The sequence below is a fragment of the Chaetodon trifascialis genome, chromosome 5 (assembly GCF_039877785.1).
Source record: "Chaetodon trifascialis isolate fChaTrf1 chromosome 5, fChaTrf1.hap1, whole genome shotgun sequence".
Taxonomy (NCBI): Eukaryota; Metazoa; Chordata; class Actinopteri; order Chaetodontiformes; family Chaetodontidae; genus Chaetodon; species Chaetodon trifascialis.
The window spans coordinates 19,857,061-19,865,150 of record NC_092060.1 but is presented as its reverse complement, the minus strand read 5'-3'; positions in this window follow the sequence as shown (position 1 = coordinate 19,865,150).

Sequence of the window (8,090 nt, the reverse complement as noted above, 5' to 3'; positions counted from 1 at the left end):
AACAACACAAACTGGTGTGACTAGAAATGAGGAGGCTGGCAAAATGGCGCTGCAGTGACAACCAGGTGGTGGTTTGGTTTTGATGAATTAATAAATTCATTAATCATACGTAAGATTTCAGCCTTGAAACAACCTGGCATCCTAAAAAGAGCTATCTAACAATAAAAATAAATAACAGCAATAATTTAATGAGGCTAAGACTCGAAAAGGCCGTAAAACATTGGTAGCTGCATTGTTGTTGATAACTGAAGTATATTACACATTATACAGTTTATATTCTAATATGAGTGTACAGCCCTTCTAACAAATTTTTGAGGCTGTACTTGGGCACAGTAGCACTAGCTAAATGCTAACGTGTGCATGCTAACATGTTCACAGTGGCAATGCTAATGTGCTAATGTTTAGCAAGTGTGATGTTAATAGTATGCATAATGGTCAACATGTTAGTGTGCCAGCACTTGCTACTTAGCATTTAACATAAGTCAAAGCTGATGGGGATATTTTTCTGAGATATATAGACATGCACCATATATCAAGTTTTTGACCAGATGATAGCACTAAATAAAAAGGGCTAATAAAAGTTATTACAAATCATCTTATGGCGCCTGTAACTGTCCAGGGGACAGTTATTGTTGTGATGTCTGTTTTTTAAGTTTTCTTGGTATTTTCTGTCATCATTTCATATATATTTGAATTCATGTGGTCTTTTAAATTAATTAAAAACACAGTAAATAAAATGTTCAGAAAGGAATTTGAAGATGTGTAATTTTAAAAATTGATGTTTGGCTTAGAAGGTTACGCTATTTTTTTTTTTTTTTTTTTTTGTAAATGTATTTGAGGAATGAAACAAGTCACATGACCACCGCAGTTTAGTTAAGGGTCTCACCTGTGGGATTGTGGGTCATGCAATACGGCTGCAGAGGGAGACGCCAACATTGCTAAGGAGGAAACGTGACCTACAAACAAATTCATTCTGCGTGGTCTGAGAGGCGCACACGGTAAATGTGACCTTTTAAAAGTTGATTTGTTTCATATTTTGTTGGTATCATTTGTTTGGATCAGTCTAGTTAGAGACACTTTTGTTAAAGTCTTGTATTGAAATGTTTGTATGTCTTCTATTTTTGTAGTTTTCACGATGTCGGCTGAGTTTGGATAAAATAAAAAGGTAAAAGACATCTGTATTATGCGTGGCCTTCATTATCAGACCAGAGCAGTTACAGCGCCAGACAAAAAACTAGGGGATCATCAAAATCAGGAGTAGGGCTGTCAATTAATATCCTAAATTCTAATTTACATTCAAATTGTTGAAAAATACATACATTCGAATATGTAAATGAATACTGGATTGTCGGGGAAAAAAGCAGCATTGTTTTGGTGCCTGCTGAAAGAACTTCATGATGGACAGGAGCCACACAATCAGAGTTTCCATTGTGCTGTACGTTACTATTATTTATTTATTTATTTATTTATTTATTTATTTATTTATTTATTTATTTATTTATTTTTACCAAGAACCAAGTCCCCCATGTTTATGTCTACGTAGTAGTGTCAGTCTAAGTGTAAAAATAATAAACATTCCGACTCAATGTGCTGTTTTCCCTCGCTGCTTCTCTGACGTCAGCCAGCTCTCTCGCTCCTCTCCCCATTCCGTGAATTGAAAGTTTATTTCAACCAATCCAGAGTTAGTAATTGTTGCCGAAACATTAAAAAGGTGATCCAAGAAGGTTTTTGTCGAGTTTTATTTTGTTTTTGATGCATTTGAAGGAGTTTTTTAAAAATGCTAAAATTACTGTTTTTTTGAATGGAGTCTGGTGGCTTTGGCGACAGCGCTACAACAGCTGTTTCTGCTTAAGCAAAACAGATCTTACTCATCAACAAAGAAGTATCTCCGTATGGATTCTTTCCATAATAATGTCAGACAATTATTTGTAGGGTAGCACGGTTGCACAAGTGGTCACACTTGTCGCCTCACAGCTAGAAGGCCCCCGGAATCCCGCTGTGGGCGCTGGTGGCGTGTCCTCCACCACGCCTTCGGTGCCTGCTGCTCGAGGAAAAAAGGGGGCCTTTCTGTGTGGAGTTTGCATGTACTGTGTGGAGTTTGCATGAAGTTAAGGTTTCCTCCTTAAATAACTCCCACTAAAATCATGCAAGAAGATCACCAAAGGAAGGAGAACCGAAGCACCGAAGGAGAACTGGTCCCCGGGCGCCGGCGTCGGCTGGCGGCTGGCAGCTGGCAGCTGGCAGCCCACCGCTCCTGGTCTGCCGCGGAGGATCGACAGACCGAGGATGGGATAAATGCGGAGAAAATAATTTCACGGGAAGCATGCGCTGTAAAAAAAAAAAAAAAAAAAAAAAAAAAAAAAAGATTAGGTGAACCGACTTAACTATGTCAAGTCATCTTGTTGCTTTGACTGAGTTAATTTGAGTCAACTTATAGTGTCAAGTTTTTTACACTTCAAAACATGAGTTCATGCAACATACAGTCTGTTGACTCAACTTCCTGTATCAAGTAAGTTGAACTTAAAATATTATTTGAGATAACTTTAAGAGATGTTGGTTGAATTTATTTTATCAAGTTCCTACAACTGTGAATCACGTTGGCTCAACATGGAATACATAATTGATACAACTTGAGATTTGTTGACTCAACTTTCTGTATCAAGTCATGTGGACTGGAAAACATTACTTAAGAGAACTAAAAAAGATGTTGGTTGAACTTATTTTATCAAGTTAGGGCAACATTTTTTTTTTTTTTTTTCATGCTTTATTGCCAAGTTACTTGAGTTTACAGAAATTGCTAGATTTCAAAATTTTAATCAAAATAATATCTACAAAGAATCTCCATGAGAATTAGACAAACTAAATATTAACCCAAGAAAAAAATAGCTGAACAGACAATTCAATAAGGACCTTTATTTAACCCCCAACAAGTCCAACTTCAAGCAGCCTTGCTTCAACATAAGTGTCAATGGATGTCGAGACATCAAAAAAGACCTTCCTTGGGACATATTAAAAAAATAGCCCTTACACCCTCTAACACACTTTTGCTCACAAACTGAAATTACACTGTCCCACACATAAATAATAATATAATACATAAAAAGAAGAGCACCCATCCTTTGGGGAAAAACAATAACTCTCCGAGTTCAACAGAGTCCTTTCTGAGTGAATGTTCAGAGTTGCTGCAGTAAATTCAATTCAATATAACTTTATTTGTCCCGCAAGGGGAAATTCCAATGTACAGCAACACCAGTAAAAGATAGAATTAGGTAAAAAACAGCAAGTATATACAAAGGGGTGTAATAAAAATAAGCATTATATAAAAATAAGCATTATTAAATTATAAATTGTATTTGCAGACTGTTAGGTACAGGATGAATTGCAGATTATTGCACCAGCTATTGCCCAGATTATTGTACAAATCATTTACAAATGATTTACAGATAAATGCACAGATTATTGCACCAGTTTTTGCCCAGATTATTGCACAGGTAATTTACAGATGATTTACAGATGAATTATCAAAAAATTACTTTCAGCAGTTCTTGTGTAGTCTGACAGCTGCAGGAAGGAATAACCTGCGATGCCGCTCCTTCACACACTTTGGATGTAGCATCCTATCACTGATGGAGCTCCTCAGTGCAGTGAGTGTGTGTTGGAGTGGGTGGGAGTTATTGTCTGTCATGGAGGACAGCTTGGCTGTCATCCTCCTCTCCCCCCCAAATTGCAAAGAGTCATAAAAACAAACAAAAAAATGTATCTGAGAAACTTGCTCAAAATGTTGAAAATGAAAACATTCAAACAATACTGAAATGTCCACTCTCTTGACAATTTCTCTATAACATCACATGGATTAGTGTTCCTCCAAACAGAGCAATAGAAATAAGTCAGAAAATGAAAACAAGGTGGACATATAATGGGCAATTAGTGTGCGTTGGTTCGGCGAGGAGAAACACTTGCAGGACCACCTCATTGAGGGGCAGTTGCCCCAAACAGCACAGCCTACACTGAAGTGAAGTAACCCTGTACAGAAGAAAGAAAGAAAGAAAGAAAGAAAGAAAGAAAGAAAGAAAGAAAGAAAGAAAGATATTGGCACAAAACACACTAAGTTCAGTTTCCTTATTGTGTATGTGTATTTTTAGATGTGCAAAATACTGTGCATCACCACAAATCTCTGAAAAATTGCACAGTTCACAATTTAAAGCTTCCAGATTTTAATGTATCCTAACATGAAATAAACACGACTTTATTATAAAGTGGACACACTTGGCCATGTCACTCAAACGACAGTTTGTTTTGGTGAAGTTTTATTCCAACACAACTGAGTAAAAAAAACGTACTCAAAGTTTAATATGCATGTCAACAGGTTATGTGAGATGTCTGGTTTTTGTGTGTGTGTTGTGTGTGCGCGCACGCGTGTATGTGCCTGTGCCTAACTTTACATTAAAAATACTCAGCGTGTAAAAACAAAAATGAAGAAATTCTTGTGTCATTGGTGTGGACTGAAGGGTCATGATTTTGTGTGTGTGTGTGTGTGTGTGTGTGTGTGTGTGTGTGTGTGTGTGTGTGTGTGTGTGTGTGTGTGTGTGTGTGTGTGTGTGTGAGAGAGAGAGAGAGAGAGAGAGAGAGAGAGAGAGAGAGAGAGAGAGAGAGAGAGAGAGAGAGAGAGAGAGAGAGAGAGAGAGAGAGAGAGAGAGAGAGAGAGAGAGAGAGAGAGAGAGAGAGAGAGAGAGAGAGAGAGAGAGAGAGAGAGAGAGAGAGAGAGAGATTCAAATGAACGATCAAAATGTTTCTTTATTGAAATATAAAATTAATTAATTTATACATTTATTAATATGCCATACCATATGTTCAACACTTAAAGTTCAACAATGCGCGTGACGTCACATTGCGGGCGCATGCGTGTTGGTTGAAATGCCCACGACGTATTTGCTGAAGTTAACTGAATGGATTATCATGGGTTTTTAATGAGTTTCCGCGCTTTTTTCAAGTTGAAGTTGTTTGAACTCTTCTTACTGTAGCAGCATAGAGGTGCTTATCCTCTGGGTGACTGGCTACTGCTCATGAGCGCTACTGCTGGCCATTAACGAGGTGGGCCGGGCAGCACTCCCACCAGCTCTCTCTCTCTCTCTCTCTCTCTCTCTCTCTCTCTCTCACTCTATGCGTCCTCGTCATCGCCTACGTCACTTCCCCGTCGGTTTGTTTTGTTCTACAGGTATGTCTGCACGCTGCTTCACCTCGCGGCTTCTGGTCTTGTCAGTGTGCTGAAGGCATTGTTCTTGTCATAGGGCGACTGTTTGTGCGCTTCCGTGCCCCCGTATGTGTGACTACGCGTATCAGCTGTGGTAAGTGTCCTCTCTCTTTGCGGTGTGGCTGATGCTATCCGGTTGCTAACGCTGGTGTGGTCGCAGGTAAACGCCGGCGGATGTGTGGAGCTCTCTCTCCCTCCCTCCCTCCTCTCATGCAAGTGTGTGTGTGTGTGTGTGTGTGTGTGTGTGTGTGTGTGTGTGTGTGTGTGTGTGTGTGTGTGTGTGTGTGTGTGTGTGTGTGACTGTAGCTGCTATTAAGGTACGTACACCTACTGTAGCGTGCACCGCATTATTTTTAGCACAACCCGCAAAACTAATAGTGTGTTCTTGGTGCAGGGCTACAGGAACCTGATAGCTGGGGCTACTGCTGCTTTGTCTCTGCTGCTGTTTGTCTCCGGCGCCTTTTCTCCATTGCTGCTTTGTCTACGGGTGTTTTGTCTCTACTGCTGCTGTGTGTCCACGGCTGTTTGTCTCTGCTGCCGTTTGTCTCACATTACAGAAGCCGCTGCAGATTTTCTCGGCACGGCCTCGCGCAAGTGTCGCAACGGCGTGTGCACAGACACTTGTTGCCGGCTGCTCGCCTGGATGCCGCTGGCCAGAGCACTAACTTTGAACCAGGGTTTGGTTCCTCTTAACTGACTGAATGAGAGCGCGACAGTGCGGGTTACATTCATTTTCCTGGGTTATCTGTATTGGCTTATGTTGCATATTTTGTTTGATTCTGATTTTGTGTATTGTTCATCATTTGTTAGGTTGATTTGAAAGATTTTCTATATTTAATTCAGTAATTGTTTTGTGTTTTGTTTCTTTAACCTTTGTTTAATTACATTGATTGCATTATTTAGTTTGGGCATTTATTAGTTGGAATATTTTGATAATTTTGAACTTGTGATTTGCCCATTAATTATATTGTTACAGTTTGATTTATTTTCGTCATTCGTTTGGTTGCAACCCCACTAAATTCTTAACCTCCCCCCCTTTTCAGTTGCTGGAGGCCAGTGGTGGAGGTGGTTGGTGGTGGCGTCCCCCCTGTCTGCTGTGTCCTGGGAGCGGGTTTTCTCACTGAGTGTGTCTGGCACGTTTGTCCGGTGATTTGAGTTGACTCCCTTTTTCTTTCGTTTGTGGATTCCTCCCCAACACAAGTCCGCTTTCCATCCACTAGGCCCCAGCCCTGATTAGATTATTTCCCTTCCCCCGTCCTGTGTGAATGGTGTGTTCATTTATTGCTTTTAAAATTGTTTAATAAACGTTCATTTTAAAATTGGGAACCACGTCTCATGCCGTCTTGAGTGAACGAACCTGTGTGCCTTGTATTTGGGAAAAATAATTCCCTGGGTGAAATTCCCAGGGTGGCCTTGTTGACAACATTTAAAGGTCCTTTTGACCCCCTCCTCCTCCTCGCTCCCCAACATTACTTTGTTGTAATGGGCAGAGTTCTCTCAGCTTGACAGCAATAGTCCTTCTGACTAAAGAAAAAATCCCTTTTAACAGTGTAGTTCCACTGTGTCCCGCTCTGAGCTCACGCAGAAACCTGAAATTTGACTTAAAAGTGTTCCTCGATACCGGTCGATGAATCTTCTTTCACACATGTACACGGACAGTCAATCTGGTTGTATGTGAACGTGCAGGATAGCAGACCTCCACCTGCCCAGCAAGATCACGGGACTCTGCCGTTCACCTCAGGCGCACGACGACATCATTTGCATGAAACTGTGGCCAGGTAAGATTCATTATGGAAAAAGTACACATTTGAATAACATGCCTAAAACTCAGTGATAGTTTATGATCTATTTGTAAAATCTACGGAGAAATATAACTGTTTTTGACAGTGTGGCAGTCGCTTTCGTCCCGAAGTGAGGACTCTAACGGGACGCTGCGGGGCTCGCCAAACCCCAGTCAAAAATCTACAAATTTAAAGTTATCTCGCCTTTTCTCCAAAATCTGCGTCGGTCCGCGTGTTTTCGATCTGGGAAAGTAATCAGTAGGCTCTGCTGAGTAATTCGGCTCAAAGAATTGACCATGAGAAGGTTTTAAAAGTGTTTTTTTCAGTGCTTCATCAATTGCTTGTTAGATCAGGCGAATTGAACTGCGTTCGTCTATGGCTCATCGAAGCTATGGCTTGTTGGGTGCTTCCTGACATGAACGGATCATCAATGTAGCGTCTTAGCTGACATATTTCTGTTCTATATTTGTTTTATTTTGTATGGGGCAGCAATCTCTCCACATAATTGGCTGTTCAAGGTCAATTATAGGTAGGGTTGCCACCCGTCCCGTAAAATACGGAATCGTCCTTTAATTGACAATTAAATGTTGCGTTCCGTATTGAGCTAATTTGTTCCGTATTTTCACAAATGTCCAATACACATGTTTGTCCCACACACATCAACACTAAATCTAACAATAATAAACAAACTAAAACAGGAAATACTAAGGCCAGCAAAATTGTCGTGAGGGGATCCACGCAGGACCCCGGTCGTGCGTCTGTGGCTCTGTCCCAATTCAGGGGCTGCATCCTTCGGAGGACCCTTCCTACGCGGCCCACGGAGGACGCGGAGGCTCCTCCGTGGGCCGCATCAACCATCGGTAAATGGGACCATACGTGGACGCCTCATTGACTGACGCTTCCTATTGGAGCTGACGTTCAGCGCGGCCGCCATCTTGGATGGGTCTCCTATGCGTCCCCAGTGCATTTATTACTACGGAGGAAAGTGTATGTCCAGCTACTATAATCATCACAACTCCTCTAATTTTTACCCGATTTTCACACGGTTTGGTTTGTTA